We start from the raw sequence: 18,071 nt of genomic DNA, 5'->3' as shown, positions 1-18,071 counted from the left end.
TGATTGTGTGATCCTGGACAAGTCAGTTAACCTCTGTTTGCTTCAATTTCCCCATCTGTAAAATGAAGATAATAATATTAATAATAGCAACTCAGAGTTGTGAGGATCAGGTAAGATAATATTTGTAAAGCACTTAGCACAGGGACTGACACAAAGTGCTAATATAAAATGTTAGTTGTTATTGTTATTAATTACTTGCATCATAGGCACTGAACTTGAACTTGAAACAAGGCCACAGTTCCACTTCTGATAAAGTGATGTCACTAGCTGGTGTTATATATTTATAGAATCTATTAATTGAACCTCTGAGAAGGGAAACAAAACTCACAGAGGGACTTTCCCCGTGTTTTGAAGAGCATAGATACAATCATTTCAGTATTCCTTACTCTCTTGTTCATAATAATTACTCTTATTATCATGGTTAACATTCATATAGTGCTTTAAACTTTGCCAAATGTTTTCTGTACAATTCCAGATTGGAGCCTACAAAGAAGCCATCAGCTATTGTTGCCTTGGTTTTATAGATGGCTGTTCAGACTCTCTGGACTTGGCCACCATGCCTCCAGCCCCAGAGTCCCCTTTTGTCACAGGTGAGTTCCTCCCAGAACATCCATTTTGAGGAAGGTCCCAGACCAGCCATCCTTCATTCCTTTTCCAGATCCACTTCTGATTCTTTGGACTTTGCAACCATACCCCCTCATGGCTTTCTGCTCCACATTCCTTTAAGTGTTTTTATAGGTATTGTTTTCCCCCATTAAAATGTAAGCTCCTTCAGGGCAGGAACTATATTTTTATCTGTTGCACTCAGTGCAATACCTCACACTTTGTGTTTCTGCTGTTGTTAGTCAGTCATGTCTGACTCTTCATGACCCAGTTTGGGGCTTTCTTGGCAAAGAGACTGGAGTGGTTTGCCATTTCCTCCTCCAGCTCATTTTACAAATGAGGAAACAGGCAAACAGGGTTAAGTGACTAACCCAGGGTCACATACCTAGTAAATATCTGAAGCTAGATTGGAACTCATGAAAATGAGTCTTCCCTGACTTCAGGCCCAGAACTCTTATCTACTTTACCACCTGACCTGACACTTAACAAGTACTTAATAAATGTTTATTGACTTGTTATAGCTACTACGTATCCAAGACAGAACATGAATCTAGATTGTCCTGGTCAGCTCTCCATCCACTATGTCATGCTGTCTTTCCAAATAAAATGGTCTTAAATGAACCTGTTCTATGTTACTGCTTTGTTAGCTTGAGTACTTGCAAGGAAGCTAATGACCTTTTATAACACAGCTAGATTCTGATGTGCCATGGAGAAACCTTGGTTGGAACAAAATACAATACAAAGATCTTTGTTTGGAGAGAGTCCCTTTGATATTGAACCTGGACCATCACAACAGACGCCAGGTCTTACACATAGATTATATTTCTAAAGCTTGTCCAATATCAACCCCTGGGTGGGGATAAGGGTAAAGGGCAGGGATATAGTTTTAATCTACTTGCATTGGCAGTGCCTAAGCCAGGAGAGACCCAAACAAGTACCAAAGCAGACAGTAGCTTAGGGAATATTTGTGTAACTGTTTGTTGGAGGTGAGTGGTACCATGGGTGCCCAATGGTTGGAGGGTGATGTGGAGTAATAGTTATAGAACTTCACCAAATTCTACTGATTTGGGCACAGGTGTGGGGAGAGGACAGGGAAGGAGGAGGAAGGAATTCCTGTGGACTGTGACAAATGAAAGAATTGTGCCCACTGCTGAGAACCCTTTTTGGGAATGAGGAATGTGGGTGTAGAGTACTGGGAAAGGTATTCAGAAAAGAGGGCAATGTAGCTACTACCAAGTGATAGCATGGAGCCTTTACAGGGAGACTCAGTGAGATCATTAGAAAAAAAGGGGTACTTGGAAATTCATAATTAAACCTACTTCTGAACTTAAATCTCCTTCTGGACAAGACTTGCTAAACAAATGGAGCTTCCCATAAAGCAAGACGGATGAATTGAGGAACATAGGAGGGAACCAAATTTTTCAATGTATATTGGGGAAAATCAAAGAAAGGCTAGATCTAGTGTTAAGGGCAGAGAGGATATATAGAGAGAATGACAGAGAAAAGGTGAGGCTGCTCACATTTTACCCTTCTGTCTTTCTCTATCAAGATTCTTTGAACTAGAAAGGACAGCACAAAAATGACTGAGGAAGCTTGTAGTCGAGATAAGTAGAAAGACAGTTTGAGAGTTCCTGACTGTCCTTGATGAGTTCATTTCACTTGGTCCTCATAAATTACATTCCAATATACTAAAAAGAAGTGGTGGGTGTGCTTTCTAAGCATCTAGGAGATATTATTTTTAATTAGAGAGAGAGAGAGATTAGAGCAAGGCAGACATTAACTATTCTGATTTTCAAAAGAGGGAAGAGAATACAGTCTACAAACTATAGGCCAGTGAGCTTGACTTTCATTCCTGGAAAATTTCTAGGGCATATTATTCCTGGGATGATGAGTGAACATCTCAAAAAGAAAGTTATGACTACAAAGAGTTATTGACACTGGGTCATTCTGGAGCAACCTCACTTTGTTTTTTGACAAGGTCTTACAAGACTGGTAGAACAGAGAGAGTTCTAAAGGATTTAGCAAAGTTTCTCATACTATTGCTGTGGACAAGATAAAGATATATGAACTAGGCAATTTAATCATTATGGGAATTTAGGATTGGTCACGAATCGTCAGACCTAAAGAGTAAAGATGAATGATTTGGCACCAGCTTGGAATGAGATCTCTCAATGTGTGCTCCAGGGATCTGTGTCTCATTCACCTGCTCGGGAGCAAATACAGGGACCTGCACACAGCAGGTGCTTGGGGGAATATGTGCTGACCAAATGAACAGGGCTTTCAGTATCTCAAACCTACAGTTTGACTCCAGCAATCTTTTATTTTTTTAATTATTTTTTTTTTTTGCTTTTTTTGGAGGGCAATTGGGGTTAAGTAACTTGCCCAAGGCCACACAGCTAATAAATGTGTGTGTCAAATGTCTGGGGTCGGATTTGAACTCAGGTCCTCCTGACTCCAAGGCCAGTGATATATTCACTGCATCACCTAGTCGTCCCAGTAGGATCTTTTTCAAGCCATACTGCATCTGGAAAGCCTCCCCTGAACAGTTTGACCTGAGCTTGGGCAGTTCTGTATGTGGTTTTTTTCCCCTGTATTTGAATTCCTTCCATGGGTGTTGATCTAGTCTTCTCTCACACTGGGAGCTCCCCCGGGAAAGGGGCCATGTCTCCACCTCAGACCAATTACTTACTTTGGACAGATGCTGTTTTCCCATGAGATCAGGGGCTTCCTAAGGATTGGAGCTGTGTGTGTGTCTCTTTCTCTCAGATGAGGTGCTCCCTACGATCAGGAGTTAGGTCTCCTCCTTTCATTGGGGACTTCTTCAGGACAGTTACTGTGTCTCTCCCTCAAATCAGTGGTTTCTTTAAGCCAGAACTCACATCTGTCCCTCAGATGGAGCTTTCTGAGGACAAGGGCTTTATCTTCCCCCTCACACCAATGGCTCACTATACACAGGGACTGAGCTGTGTCTTTCTCAGACCAGTGGCTCCTGAGGTAAAGGAGTTGTGGCTCTCTCTTCCATTTGTGGCTGCTTAAAGACAGGGACCACACTTCCTCTTGAAATCAGGGCTTTTTGATGTCAGATCTCATGTGTGTCTCTCAGATGGGGGCTTCCTAAGGACTGTCTCCTCACTCATGGGGTAGGGGAAACAAGTCTCTCACTCAGATCAGGGGTTCCTTGGGTGCCACACTATGTTTCCTTGCTCAGACTAGGAGTTACCTAAAGGCAGAAACTATGTCCTTCTCTTATAGTGGAGAGACCTTGGGGGTCAAAGACTGCTCTCCTTATTCACACTGGAGGCAAGAGCTGTATCTCCCTCTCAGACCAGGGACTGCCCAGCTTCAGTAATCCCACTTGAACAAGGTGGCTGGTTTTTTAGCAGACTTTCATTAGGTGCCAGGGAGGAACATAGCTCACAGTCTAATAGGGCTCCTCCCTTCCATCCCAACCTGTTTTTCTCAGAGCTTCTTCAGCCAGAGACTAGACCACAGGTCCCAACCTCTATTTCAAAGAAATATGAATTGTACTTGAGGACTTTGCAATGCCCTCCTCCCTCCTCTTCACTAAGAATGGGCTGAAGGCTTCTATTAATTCATTCAGCAAGCAGTTATTAAATGCCTGCTGTATGCTAGGCAGAGTGCAATTCATGGCCAGAGGTGCAATTCACAAAGGCCAAGATGGAAAAAAGCCACCTTCCTCCTCTTCCCTTCAAAGCCCAAGTCCTTTCCCCAAGGATCAAAGACTTTTTGGGTTTTTTGGGGTTTTTTTAAATTCTCTCTCAGAGCATTCCAGAGTGTTTGTAAAGGAGAAAGCAGCAAGTAGACCTCTATTCAATGTCAGAGGCAGACGGGACCATCAGATCATCAGGATCCTCTAGTCTCACCTCTCCCTTTTACAGAAAAGGAAACCAAGAGCCACAGAACTGAAAGGAATTGATGGCAGAGTCAGAGTCCACCCTGTAACACGGGTCTCCTTACTCCCAGCCCTTAGTTCATTTGGGTCTTCATTTTCTCTGGTATACCTAACACCAAGCTTCATTTGAAGGCTCTAGTCTGTCTTGTTGGGTCTTCAAAGAGTTCAGAGGACAGGGAGACTCCTTCAACGGAGCCATGCCCAAAGACTAGTTCCATCCTTGTTTCCCTCAGATCATAGGTTCCTGGAAAGCTAGGCTTTCCTCTTAGGCAGGGGCCAGGGACAGTCAAATATAGACAGACATGAAAGTAAGAAGCATTTGTCTTTATTTGAGGCACTGAACAAGAGAAGGACCACTTGGGTGGAGGCTGGACTGCATTTTGGCTGAGGTGAGGGGAGAAAAGTCATGGATGCAGAAAACGACTCCCAGAAATAGGTAAAGCAGTGGGTCCCAGTATATGTCTCACTCCCTCCTGGCCTGGAGGCTCCACAGGACCTACATCCTCCCCCTCCACATTGAGACCAGAGTATGGCAGAAAACCTGGCTCAGCCCTTCTTCATACCTTAGGCCCATTGTAGGGATGACCAAGACAATGGGGTCTGGAAAGGATCTTGGTGGGGTGAGTGCCAGAGCGATGACAGCCCTTCATACACACACTCACCTGTTCTCACAATCACATATTCACATACATGTACATACAGCCACATTCACACAAAAACAGATGAGGGCACACAAATCATTCACACACATACACACACACAAAACACATAAAAATAATAAACAGAAGACCACATGAGCTCACAGATGCTGCCATGCAGATTCATAACTGCATGAATCACAGGCAAGACTGCCAACCCAAGGGCATATTACAAGAGCATACATAACCACACATATACAAATCACACATTAATGTGCAAGTACAGTCACACATGTACACTCAAAATGCATGCACATAAAAGTCTCCCCCTCATACCCACACACACACACAGAGACTTGTAGAGTGTTTCCATGCCAACTTCATATGTCCTAATCTCCTAGGGTTCTCCCTGGGCTCTGATGTTTGATTCCTAATCCTGCCCCAATTGGGGATTCAAGGCTCTTTCAGAAGATCATAGGATTTAGAATGGGGAAGGATCTTTTATATTATCTAGTCCAACGCCCTTATTTTACAGATGAGGAAACTGAGGCCTAGAGAGGTTAAGTTAACTTGCCTGAGATCACACAGATAGAAAGTGTCTCCCTCAACCTCCAGTATTATCCTATATCCCCATGAGGAGATATGGCAGTGGACCAGGGATACTTGAGCCTGGGTTGAGTGATAAACACCCAACATGGGGCAGAACCAAAAACACAAAAGAAGGGAAGAAAGAAGCATCCAGAGCCTGAATTCCATTATCTCCTGCAGGTATTGGGAAAGTGAGGAAGAGCTGAGGAAAAGGATAAAGAACCTTCCCACTCATAAGCTAGGACCTTGGGGCAGGCAGGGCAAGAATGAAGAAGGCTGAGGGGGGCAGCAAGGTATAAAGCAAACTGAATAGCACAGATAGTCCCAGTACCAAGGAGCTGGCCTGGAGTCCCCCATCATTCGAGAATATATTACACAGGGAGTATTTGCAGCATCGGTTGTTCACAGACGATGTCCCCGAGATATAACTACTAAGGGGACAGACCGTAGCACAAGATTTGCTGATGGTCCTTTTTTTGTGTTCTGCATTAAAAAAAAGACAAAAGCACAAATAAGTAACTTAGTGTTAACCTTGGGCAAGTGACTCCCATTCCTGGGCCTCAGTTCTATCTTTGTAAAATGAGGAGATTGGACTAGAACATTTCTAGGGTCCTTTCCCACCCTGAGAGTCAGAATTCTATGTCAGGTTTCCATTCTAACCTGTTTGTCTGTTCTAAGGTTCCTCCCAGGATTGACATTCTATGTTCTGAGGCCCCTCGAGTCCTGATATTCTAGGTTCTCAACACTCACGTTCTATGTTCTAAGGCCCTTCCTAGTTCTGATAGTCTAGGTTCTGAAGACCCTTCCAGCTCTGACATTTTATGTTCTTCTCGGCTTTGATATTCAATGTTCTAAGGTTCCTTGCAGCTCTGTTGTTTTATGCTCTAAGATCTTTCTCTTCCCTGACATTCTTTGGTTCCAAATACACAGGTAGAGTTTTGGGCACCATACTTCAGGAAAGACAAACAAATTGAAGTGTAGAAAGAAAAACATGACCAGGATGGTGTGAGGACTGCAGGTCACATCATATAAGGATCAGCCTAAAGAAGTGGCAACATTTAGCCAGCTACAAGGAAGGGAATTTGAAAGATTCTTTTCCAGACATGGACAATGTATTGACTTGTTTCACTTGACCAAACTTATTGTTTATAAAAAATGGTACCTATTTGATGTGGGGGAGAGGAAGGAATGAGTAGGTCATGTTAAAGATATACTCAAAAAGTAGCAATAAAACATTTTCAAATGAGTAGAAAAATAACAAAGAAGTTCAGAAGGGGACACAAACAAGAAACAGGGCAATGTTGTTTCTACCATGTTAAAATTAACATGCTTTTACAAAATGTTACATAAATTTGTAGTTTCCGAGACAAATCTTTTTCAGTTTTTCTTTGCCTATTGAAATGTTCATGTCTGTTACTGATTGATAAGCTTATGAAAGAGAGAGAGACATAGAGAGACAGAGATAGAGAGCTTTAAAAAAAAGGCTACATGGAATCCCATTGAGTTCAAATGGATTGAATTCCAGTTGAGTTCAGTTGAATTCCACATATACTTCTGCTGGTGACCCCCTTCCAAAAGACAGAAGAGCAATAAGAAATGGCAGGAAAGTTGTAGGGAGGTTGAATTTGGTTCTCTCTCTCTCTCTCTCTCTCTCTCTCTCTCTCTCTCTCTCTCTCTGCTTTTTGGAAGGGAAAGGCAGGGCAATTGTGGTTAAGTGACTTGACCAAGTGAAGGGAGACAAAACACCAGATCCAGGAATCAGGCTTGTCCTAGATAAGTTAGCTCCAGGTTTTTACTGTGGCCAGTCCGAAGTGACTGGTCCTGGTTTTTCCTTGAGAAGTGGCTGTAAATCAGAGCCTTCCTGATATCCTGTGATCCAGGGATGTGCCCTGTTCTGGAATTAATGCCAGAAGGTGTTAAGCTCTCCCATACATTCTTAGATACTATTCATATGGCTTGGAAATCATCAAAGGACATGATAATCGTCAAGACTTAACTTGAAATCACTATCTGGCATCTTGAAATTGAACAAAGCAGTATTAGAAAACTAAGTGACCTATAATTACCTTCTTTGTCTCATTACTCTATAAAAACCTTGCTCGTGGTATCAATAAATGGATTGTTTGACAATCATGCCTGGACCACGATTTTTCGCACTTTCTCAGGCTAGTGTGTCAGTTCAGAGCTGGCTTAAGAAACCCCTCAAGTTATTTCTACACCCAAGGTCACCCTGGCTAGTAAGTGTTAAGTGTCTAAGGCCGGATTTGAACTCAGGTCCTCCTGACTCCAGGGCCGGTGCTCTATTCACTGTGCCACCTAGCCTCCCTGATTTGGTTCTCTCTTAATAAGAACTTCCTAACAATTAGAATTTGTCTCACAATGGAACTGGCTGCCCCTAGAAAGAAGAGATTTCATCTTTGGGGGCCTTCAAGCCAAGGGTGGATAACCATTTGGGTACAGACACAGACTGGGGCCTGATCATCTCCTCGCATCCCTTTTAAGCTTTGAGATTCAATAGTTCTATGGCCTCAGCCCAGGTTTGATCTCTGACTCTAGTCACACACTGACCTTTAGCCCTACCACCCCACCAACACATGCCATGAATCCCATGGGAATTCTGGGAGTATGAATGACACATCCCTGTTCAAGGTGGCACAGCTTAGCACCTCCTTGAGGTCAGAAGTACCATCTTCCTAAGAGAGGAAAGTGGTTACAAAAGAGAAGTCAATAAGGGAAAGGTCTCAGGAGGGGAATGGCTGATAGGTTTCTCTCTCCCTTAGAGTTATCACTCACCAATGAGTGATGTGACTGTTTCAGAAAGGCAGTAATGTTCATCTGTTGTACAAGAGGAGATCTTCAGACAACTGAAGGTGCCCTTTTCATTTTTACATGTGAAACATAAGAGGGAGTAAGCTGCAAGGGAAGGAGAAGGAAGAAAAACAAAATAACAGGTGAAACTCCCTTCTCTATGCCAGCTGAGTCAAACTCAAATAAAAATGGCCACCTAAAAGTACATAAGTATCCCTGCAGGACACATATTGACTTGGAAAACTGCAAACTAATATTATCAATGCTTTATTACATTTTAGCTTATTTTGTTAAATGTTTCCCAATTACATTTTAATCTGATCTCTCCTCCCACCACCTCCATCCTGCACTCCCCGTGGATACTTCTGCCCTCTTCTCTGCAATCTCTTCAAAGAAGCAGTCCCAGGTTTTAGTGAGCTGATGAGTTCATTCAACAAGGCAATATCATAGTCAACAGAACTGTCATTATACCATAAGAGGGACACAATGTCCAGAAGGGGCTGGTGATGACTTTTTGTCCTCTGCTATGGTCACAGAAAAACCAGAGGACTATGTTTAGTTCTTAGTGTTATATTTTAGACAGGATTATCCATTTTGGCAACTGAAGAACTGGAGAAGGGGGATTGGACTTGTTCTCTTTGGTCCCAGAGGGCAGAACTAAAAGCAATGGGTGGAATTGGAAGAAGGCAGATGAAGGCTTGATAACAGGGGAAAAAAATCTAACAATTGGAGCTATCTTAAAATGGAATGGACTTCTTCGGGGGGGGGGGGGTAATGGGCTCCCCATCACTGGGAGTTTTATAACAGAAAGGATGCAGCACTATTTTCATGTTATTGAGGAATTTCTACACAAGTAGGGATTGGAACAGATGAACTCTGGGGGCCTTTTCTGTTCTGAGATACTGTGACTCTGTGGGTGATTTGAGAGAAGATTTAGGACTTTGGATTCCTGAAGCTGTTCTGCTCTGTCCTAACACTGCCACCACCCTGGCACAGTCCTTCATCACCTCATACCCACCTCATCACCCTGAAATAGCCTGCTAATTGGTCTCCCCGCCATAAGTCTCTCCCTATTCTGGTTCATTCTCCACTCAGCTGTCAAAGTGTATGCAGGTCTGGCCACGTCATGCCCTTATTCAACAAACTCCACCATCTCCTACCTCCAGGTCCCATCTGCTTAAGCATTCAAAGCCCCTCATAACCTGTCCCCTTCCTAGCTTTTCAGTCTTCTTGCACTTTACTCCCCTCCACATACTCTTATCCAATGGCAGTTGGCTTCCTTACCATTCCTCAAACACTCCATTCCATCCCTCGCCTTCAGGCATTTTCAGTGGCTATCCCCCAAACCTAGAATTCTCTTCCCTACTCCCTGTCTTCATTCAAGCCTCTCCTAAAGACTCATCTTTTCCAAGAAGCCCTTCCTAGTCTTCCTTAATCCTAGAGCTTTCCCTCTGAAGTTATCTCCAATTTACCTTGTCTACATCTTGTTTGAACATATTTGGTTTGCATGTTGTCTTCCCCATTAGACCATAAGCTCCTTGAGCTCCTTTTTGCTTTTTTTGTACCTCCAGGGCTTAGCATGGCTCCTCACACATAAAAAATATTAGCTGACTGACTGACTACTCATTCCTAAAGCCCTGGTCATGTCATCCTGTGTGATTGTCAATTAAGATGTGTAGGTTTTGCTCATTCTTACGATCAAGGCAGCATCAAGTCCATTTTTTCCTATCCTTTTCTCTACTTGAATCTTTCCCCTCTTTCCTATAGGAACAAATCCCTTAACTCAATAATCTCTCTCTCCCTTCTTTTTAGCAGTTTGGGAACCCACCCATTCCACAATCCATCCCCTCCCCTTCCTGAAAACTTTCTCAGACTAAGAAGATAGGGGCCAATTTCCCTTGAACACAGCTTGCCTGACCCTGTGACTTTCTACATTGTTACTCCTCTCATGGAGGGTCATCTCTGTGCCTTTTCCTCTCTTGGTTACTATTTTTATTCCCTCAGAGTTCATGAAGACGCCAACCGCATTCCTGAGGGAAGGTCCCAAATCTGTGTCCTTATCTGTATAGTCTGAAGAAAAGACTGGAAAAATTCAAAAAACAGGAAGCTGGTGATGAGAATGAAGAAACAGGTTCAGGAACCAATTCTTCCACTGACTATGTGGTCCTGGAAAAAATCACTTTTCTGAGTTTCAGTTTCACAATCTGCCACGTGAGAAGACTGGTCTGGGTGTCACAATCTGCCTCCTAGCTACCTTTCCGAAATTAATTTCACATTACTTTCCTTCACAAACTCTGTCCCTGTAAAATTAAACTACTTACTATCTGATCCTCCCCATACAACATTCCTCCTCCATACCTTTGAATAGGCTATCCCCCGTACCTGGAATTCCCTCCTTCTTCACCACAACTGCTTAAGAATCCTTAGATTCCTTCAAGTCTCGGCTCTGAAGCAGCTTCCTCCAGGAAGTTTTCCCTGATTCCCTTAGTCACTAGTTTTCTCACCCTCATCCTCAAATTATCAAGCACCTGTTATTTATATGTCGTATCTGTCCTATACAATGGTAGCTGCTTGAAGGGAGAGACAATTTTTGGTTTTGAACCAAGAAAAGAAAAGTGTCTGGCATGTAGGAGGTACTTGATAAATGTTTATTGGATTGGATTGGGACCTTCCTAAACAAGGCAACAAAAATAATGACTGCAATGTCTCCTTTCCACATGACTTCAGGTTTTACAATCCAAAATTCAACAAACATGTATTAGGCGCCTACTACATACAGGAGCACTATATTAGGTGCTAGGGACACAAAAACAAAAATGAAATGTCTCTGCCCTCAAAGAGCTTCCATTTTCAGAAATACCACCACAGATCATCTCAGAATCACAGAATCTGAGTTAGAAGAGACTTGAGGATATGTCTAGTCCTATCCATACCTCAACAGGAATCTACAGCTTCTTTGATAAGTAGTCTTCCAGCCTCTGAATGAAAGCCTCCAGTGAAAAAGTAACACCCAGATTTTGAAGGCTCCATTCTGCTTTTGGACCACCCCTAGGAGAAGGATTTTTTTTTGTATTATATTAAACTGAAACTGGCCTTCCTGTGACTTCTACTGCTCCTACTTCTGTCCTGTAGACCTGGGCAAAAGAAGCCCACCAGGACAGAGGACAGAGAACCTCCAGCTTCAAATGGACAAGCAATGGATCTGGAAGGTGTTTGACCAAGCCTTAACCCTAGGGGTCAGGCCTCAGGCTCACCTCCTTCCACAAAGAGCAGGGAAACCAGCAGCACTAGCCCGAAGACCTTCATCCTACAGAAGAGGCAGGTGGGATGTCTCAGGGCCACAGAAGGAGTCACTGGAATCCTGAAACAGACAATGAGCCATCAGGCAGCCCTTTAGTCTCTCCCAGCTTCCTACTACCACCAGAGCCAGGATCTGGTTTTTGATAGAACTTTGTGGGATGGGGTAATATTCTTTGACAATCACAAATTTATAGTTACAGAACTAAAAGAGATCAAAGATCATTCACTTTACCTTAAGATATCCAACAAGTAATGTTAGAAATAGAAATTACCTCAGAACACAGAACATCTAGAGATGCTGTTGAGCATCTGGAGGAAGAAGAGGGAGAGGAGGAAGAGGAAGAGGAAGAGAAAACAAGATTAAGAAAAGGAGGAAGGTGCCCCCAAATGGTCAGTCTGGCAATACCATTTCTGGTGTGTACAGCAGGCCACTATGTGGCAGGAAAGTGAGTCAGGGGCAGGAATAGAAAAGATTTCTGAAGGGAAATAGGCCTATCAGGTGAGGATCTCAGACCTTAGTCTAGTTCTACTTTTTTGGGAGTTTGAGGACTAGAGAAATACCAGTCTCTGTCCTAAACTTAAAGCTAGTGGAGGGTGGCAAGAAAGCAAGAGCAGCTAGAGGGTCACAAAGTCTGAGATTTGATCAAGGCTTGCCTCATTTGCATGGTGATTTTTTCACAATTAGGGGATCTTCAAGGGTTAGAGAAATTAACTCTTGGTCCTGTACTGTTCATTCATAAATAATGAATAATAAAAAAGCAACCTGGATAATCCCTAGACAGCAACTAATTCAGCCTCTTCTGCCTCAGTTTCCTCATCAGAAAAATAATAATAATAATAGCACCTACCTCCCAGGGTTGTTCTGAGAATCAAATGATAAAATATTTGCAAGGTGCTTTGCAAACTTTAAAGTGTTATATAAATGTGAGCTATCACTATCATCATTTTAGGAAATATTATACAACTTTTTGCATCTTTCGGGTACTCTTACTAATCCCTTTGACTCAGTTTATATAGGATATCAGAACCGAAAGGGTCATTAGATATTATTTATTCTGAACCCCTCATTTTACAGATGGAGAAACTAAGGCCCAGAGATATCTTGTCCAAAGGCATTGGCTACTGCGTTGCAAGTTTAGTTCTCTTTCCACCACACAAAGTTGTCTTCCAATATCCTAGGTGAGAGTATTCTATTCATTTAAAGACCCTGACACACCACACCAATCCCATGTTTATCCCCATCATTCTACCCAGCTCCCCAGTCTGAATCTTCTTAATTTCCCTGCAAGAAAATAAATCCCAATATGTAGTGTCAGCCTCAGTCTCCCATCCCACCCCTTTTCCAAAGAAGAAGCATGGAATTATGTTGAAAGCACTGGACTTGAAATCAAAAGACCTAGGTACTTAGCCTCTCTGTGCCTCTCAGTTTCCTTATCTGTAAGGACTGGGCTAAGGTCCCTTCCATCTCAGACATTCCAAGTTCTGTGTTCTAATTCCTCTTCCAACTCTGACCTGAGCCTCAGAGAAGTCAGCCCTCAGACTCAGGCTATCTCACAGGAAAAGCTGATATCTGCTAGGAACAGCTGCCAAATCTCCAGCATCCCACTTGTCCCTCCAGCTGAATCCAGACCTATAAGGTCAATGAGAAGATGGAGAGAAGGGCCTGATCCCATTCCCAAAAGGAGCTCAGGGAGTACCCACCCCCTTCTCTTTTTATCAGGTTCTTCACTTCCTTTCTCTCCCTACAGGGTCTCTCTCCTCTTCCCTGTTCTTTCTCCTTCCAGGTTCAATCTACTACATCTGTCCCTTTGCAGGAGGGGGTCTCTCCCCTGCAGAGTGAAAGTTACTGGCAGGCCAAGGAAAGGACAATTGACCCCCCCCCCTTTTCCCTAGTCATGCCAACCATCTTACTCCTTCCCCTCCCTCCTCAACTCCCTAGTACCTGGCTTAGCTCAATGTTGGGTAGTAGATTCTTAGAACACTGACATGAGATCACAGCAGGCAAAGAGTTAAGACAGGAGGAAGATGTAGGGGGTGATGTGTACACCAGTAGCTCTTGCCCCTGGCCTCCTCTCAGATGTGTGCCCTCCACCAAACAGAATACAAAGTAACTTAAGCTGACATCGTGGTTTCTCCAAGACTGAGAACGAGCTAAGCCTCAGCTCCAGACTGCTGCTATCTGCCTGGTCCAGCAGCAGGTGCTGTCACAGGGGTAAAATCTTGGAGGACCCAGATCTATCCCCAGACTAGCCAAGAAACAGGTACCATCCCCTATTTTCTGGACCTAGTCCTTTCCAGATACCCCACAGTCCTCCCTCAGGATTTCCTCAAGCCCCTATGCTGGATTTCCTCAGGCCACCACCACTCCTGCAGCCCCACTCCTTGAGGCCTCTAACAGCCTCACCCGGGACCCCCGATTCCCCAGTCCTAGGGGCCTCAGCTAACCTGGACCCAGCCATGCCATTCTCTTTGGCAGAGCCTCAATGCTCACACCGTTCTCCCTCCCCCTACCCCCATGAATGTCCCCTCAAGACTCCCCCCCACCATCTGTGCACCCCACCGTGGCTCCCCAGATCTGGGTCCTCCCTTGTGGCACCCACAGACTTGGTATTCCTTTCCCTGTGAAAACTATTTCAGAAGTACCCATCCACCCGACTCCCCAGCCACAAATCTCCCCAGTCCAAGCAAACCGGGTTTCCGTCTCACCGAGAACCTGTGGTCTCGCCCTCGATACGTCAATTTTGCCAGAATCGGTCCGGGCTCAGCCGAGGTGCTGGAGGAAACTCAACCAGTCTGAGAATGCACAGCAGCGGCATCCAGTGGTGGTCGGAAGGGAATGAGGCGGGGCTCGGATAGAGTCTTACCTGGAGCTGGGCATAGGAGTGAAAGGGGGAGGAGGAGGAATGGAGGAAGGAGGGGCCGAGATGGAGGGAGAATCTCCAGGTGTCCTGAGAAGGACGCCGAGAAATGGAGAAGTCAAAATGCCTGTTGGAGAGTGCGGGTGGAGGGTGTCCTTTGAAGGGCCCTGGTGTTAACCAGGGATGGGAGACAGGAGATGGGAGAACGTGGGGAGAGTTGAACTATATCATATAGTTCAACTATACAATACAGATAAGGAAACAGATTTGGGCCCTTCCGTCAGGGATGGGGTTGGAGTCTTCATGAACTTTGAGGGAATAAAAAATAATAACCCAGAGAGGAAAAGGCACAGAGATGACTCTCCATGAGATGAATAACACTGTAGAAAGTCATAGGATCGGGCAAGCTGTGTTCAAAGGAAATTGGCCCCTATCTTCTTAGTCTGAGAAAGTTTACATGTAGGGGAGGGGATGGATTGTGGGGTGGGTGGATTCCCAAACTCCTAAAAAGAAAGGAGAGAGAGATTATTGAGTTAAGGGATTTGTTTCTACAGAAAAGAGGGGAAAGATTCAAGTAGAGGAATGGATAGGAAAAAAATGGACTTGATGCTGCCTTGAGCATAAGAATGAGCAAAACCTACACATCTTAACTGACAATCACACAGGATGATACGACCAAGGCTTTAGGAATGAGTAGTCAGTCAGTCAGTCAGCTAATATTTTTTATGTGTGAGGAGCCATGCTAAACCCTGGAGGTACAAAAAAAAAGGCAAAAAGGAGCTCAAGAAGCTTATGGTCTAATGGGGAAGACAACATGCAAACCAAATATGTTCAAACAAGATGTAGACAAGGTAATTGGAGATAACTTCAGAGAGAAAGCACTAGGATTAAGGGAGACTAGGAAGGGCTTCTTGGAAAAGATGAGTCTTTAGAAGGGACTTGAATGAAGACAGGAGGTTCCTCCCTAAGCCTCCATTTGAGGAAGCACCCAAACCAACCATGCTCACCACTTCCAGTCTGGACCAGTCTATGATTCCTGGGACTTTCGATTTAATCAAAGGCAATACTCAATCAAAGGCACTTGACTGACTAAAACTCAAAAAAAAAAAACCAGCAAAAAATCCTACTTTGATTGTTGTACACTTGTGCTCTCATATCAATGAAAACATTTCCCATGTTAAGAAAATTCTGCAATTCAAAAACATAGGACATGATCCAGCCTTAAAGACTATATTTTGGAAAATTAGAAATGAAATGACTCTTCTAAATTACCTTTTAAACAAGTTGGATTTGGAGGTTCAATATGAAGAATATATCAGGAATTCACTTAGGGAGTTACAAGAATCCCTGGATGGAAATTACAAAGAAATATGTAACCTTAAAGAAAACATTTTTCCGGGGGCAGCTAGGTGGCACAGTGAGTAGAGCACAGGCCCTGGAGTCAGGAGGACCTGAGTTCAAATGTAGCCTCAGATACTTAACACTTCCTAGTCATGTGACCTTGGGCAAGTCACTTAATCCCAATTGCCCTGCCTTCCCCCTCCTAAAAGCAATAAATAAAGGTTAAAAAAAATAAAATATTCCTCCCCATTTGCCCAAATGGAACCAAATGTTAATCCTAAAGAGCAAGTTAAAATCCACAGACCCAAAGAAACCCACAAAAGGGCAAAAACCAATGAAAGAAATTTTACTACTAACTTCTGGTGAATTTGGTAAATGTGTCTGTGTATACGAAATGTGTATATGATGATCTTATTAAAGAAATCAACAGGACAGTGGCTAGCAAATGTAGAATCCTAAATTTGCCCCCCAAACCTAGGAATTCTTCTATCAGAAATCTGTATCACGGATTCATTGAAGATGAAATCAAGTATTCCAAAGGCCAGTAATTTGTCATAGAAGCTGATATAAGAGTTCACAAATGTGAAAGCTGACAAGAGGTTTCATGTCATACTGAACATTTTAAGGCACTACCAATGGCTATCAGAAGAAGTCCGTGGAGGAGGACTTGTCCATTATGTTATATAAATGGGTAGCTTTGGGCATTTTCACTGGCAGTATCATATAGACTATTTTGTAATTCCTGTTTCATAACCTGTGTTTTCATGAGTTTCTTTAATTTGTTCTGCATTTAATAAAACTTTAGTTTGCTCTGCACTTAAAAAGACTAAGATACAGCAGGAGGACTCTTTTGTAACAGATAAACAATTCCTCCACAACATTAACTGACATATCCTGGTCTTTACAACCCTTCTTATGTCAGTGATCCATCAACATGATTGTGCCTTTGGTGTGTAATTTTGACTATGTCAAGAATTGAGTTCTTTGGGGACAGCTAGATGGCACAGTGAATAGAGCACTGGCACTGGAGTCAGGAGGACCCGAGTTCAAATTTGGCATCAGACACAACACAAAACTAGCCAAGTGACCTTGGGCAAGTCACAACCCCAAATTGCCCTCCAAAAAAAAAAAAGAATTGAGTTCCTTGAATGAAAAATTAGTCATTTTCAGGTTCCAAAGAATTATATATTCCTATTAAGTCCCTACCATAGATAATAAGTTTCACTTAAAAAAAAAAAAAGCAATCGGGGTTAAGTAACTTGCTCAAGGTTACACGGCCAGTTATTTCTGGGTTTTGTGCTGAGTATCTGAGCCCGGGATTCGATCTCCAGGTCGTCCCAACACTGGAGCCGGTGCTCTTACTCGTTGTGCTACCTGGCCGCCCCAATAAGTTTCAAAACTTTTTTACAAAAATCACAAAGTTTATCAAACTTAGTAAAGATAATACAATTTAACTATTTCATCTATATCAGTACTAGCAAGGAGACCAATTGTTTCTGTGCCCAGTAAACATTTTGGTGCATTTACAGCTCTAGAACTTCCAACTCCAAAAGCCTGTTCATGTACAATATATGAAACCATCATCATCATCATAAATCAAACCAAAATTCATTGGGAACAAGTTAATATCTGCAAAAAGTAAAACAACAACTTTAAAGGATGTGCCAAAACTGAGTCAAGAGAACGGTGTAAAATAAGTCTAAATGATTAAATCAGTGAAAGGCTCCTTTCACTCACTCCCATAATCCCATATTGTACATATCACATAAAAACCCTGATATTATCCACTCTGCATTCAAATTTCCAGGAAACAAATCCCAAAGTTTATTATGGTTCATGTTTCCAGAGAACAGGCAGGTTCTTCTATTGAGCAAAATCACCACAAAGGATAATCAACCACCATGGTTCAGTTTGGGTACTGATGTCAAGAAGTCCGTCTGCAAACTACAGTACAAAGGCAATTTTTCATTCTCATTACATCTCAGTTATTCACAGTTCTTGGGATCCATAATATCTCAAAAA

The 18,071-nt window shown here is 43.0% G+C and overlaps 1 pseudogene; it reads left to right on the top strand.

Moving 5' to 3' along the window:
- Nucleotides 1–14,753: 14,753 nt before the first annotated feature.
- Nucleotides 14,754–17,021, top strand: LOC138156004 (SKA complex subunit 1-like; annotated as a pseudogene).
- Nucleotides 17,022–18,071: the final 1,050 nt, after the last annotated feature.

The sequence above is a fragment of the Petaurus breviceps genome, unplaced genomic scaffold, assembly GCF_028583685.1.
Source record: "Petaurus breviceps papuanus isolate PSGF00001 unplaced genomic scaffold, PetGlider_PUasm1.0 98, whole genome shotgun sequence".
Lineage (NCBI taxonomy): Eukaryota > Metazoa > Chordata > Mammalia > Diprotodontia > Petauridae > Petaurus > Petaurus breviceps.
Note: the sequence above shows the minus strand (reverse complement) of the source record. Positions and strands in the feature narration are given on the sequence as shown.